This window comes from Opisthocomus hoazin, chromosome 25 (assembly GCF_030867145.1).
Source record: "Opisthocomus hoazin isolate bOpiHoa1 chromosome 25, bOpiHoa1.hap1, whole genome shotgun sequence".
Lineage (NCBI taxonomy): Eukaryota > Metazoa > Chordata > Aves > Opisthocomiformes > Opisthocomidae > Opisthocomus > Opisthocomus hoazin.
The window spans coordinates 4,446,863-4,448,590 of NC_134438.1; positions in this window are offsets into that span (position 1 = coordinate 4,446,863).

The window sequence follows — 1,728 nt, forward strand, 5'->3', positions numbered from 1 at the left end:
GCTGGGTATCTCTGAGACAGCGCGTTCTAGATAGCATCACCACTGCGTGATGTGACCGCATCCGCACACCCCGGGATGACATGTTCGTTTTCCACACCCCCGCCCTACAAATATTAGCTTATTCTGAAACAGTGTTACTGTGTGTACACGACTTCTGAGCCTGATGAGGTACCTTACTCTTCCTTACACACTTACAATGTTGATGGGTTTTATTTTCTCTATTTTAATTCCTTTTAAAATACTTTAAAAGGAAAAAATAGACAGAGAACATTAGCGTGGAGAGTAGCTCAATATATCTGTCAATATTCCAAAACTAAGAATGTGTACCTATTTTATAAACTTACAGTATAACAGTACTTTCTGCGTGATATTTTTCATCCTTTGTGACACAAAGTGTAATTTCGGCACGCAGTTTCCACTGTGGCTACCTTAGTTTTGCCCAGATGTAAAAGAACATCTTCAAGAAAATAAAGGCAGTCACGGATTTTTTTAAACAGGTCTTCAGTACTGTCAGAGATTTCATATACATCCTTGGAAAATCAACACGAGGTGGATGCAGAGACGGATTTGATGCATCTGGTGGGAAATGAGGAGCGCGTAGCATGAAGGTAAGCCTTTTGCAGGCAGATGCTGGCTTCTTACCTCCATTCCTCCAGGCTGCATCTCTCGCGGACTGACAGCCTGTTCTGACACCCTGGGCAGACACCCCTCTGCACTCTGAGCTCCGGGAAGACCCGATGATGATGTGGTCTGACACACAGTTGCACTTACTGGTACCTTCCTCCTGCACAATAATTTCTGCTTGAGCTGGATCTAGAGGAACAGATGCTGCAGGCTGATTTAAAGATCCGACACGGCAGAGCATCTGCCAGCTCTGAAGGTGGTGGTGACCTGCCCTCCTGGATAAATGCTGATCTCCCATCTCCAGCTGCTGGAGCTTGCCAACCCGTTCCTTGCTAGGTCAGTACGAGCAGGGTCCAACAAACCCTCCCAGCTCTCGCCCCACGAGCAGCCTCAGAACAGGCTGAGCCCACCTCTCTGAGGAGGAAGTTCATGAGCTAACGATCAGCCTCCAGGCCAGGCCAGTAGAAGTATGGATTTGTTAACTCAGAATTTGTTCTGCCTTTAGCTGAGAATTTATCTCCGAATCACTAACAACGACTCTAGACCGACCACCTGACTATGTGTACAGCTTCAGGTTTTAAAGGGCATCCGCAAGCACCCAGCGGGGTGGGAAGGAGCCGAGGACCAGCGGAGAGAAGGGGGTGCACCCATGGCACTCAGGGCTCTCACAGTGAGCTCAGGGCTGTCACGATGAGCTCAGGGCTCTCACAGTGAGCTCAGGGCTGTCAGCTGGAGGCGACTGAGCCGCTCGCGTGGGAAGAGCTCTCGTTTGACAACCCTGGGATTTGAAAGCCATCCCCGGGGCCTCGCTCACCCAACGGCCCGGGGCGCTGGGCCTCGGGCGGGGACCCGGCGGGCACCCTGCCAGGGCTCTGCCCGCGCCCCCGGGCCCTCCCCCGTCAGGGCGCCGGTCAAACCCCAACACGTCCGCCCGGCGTCCCCGGGCCCGCGCAGCCGCCCCGCCGGGGTCTCGCCGGGCACCGCGTCCCCCCGCTCCGGTGCGGGAGCGCCCGGCCGGGCCGGCGGCGGGCCCCGCTGGAGGCGGCGGCAGGAGCCCGTTGCGCGGCAACCGCCAGGCACCCAGGGGCGGGAGGGCGCGGCGCG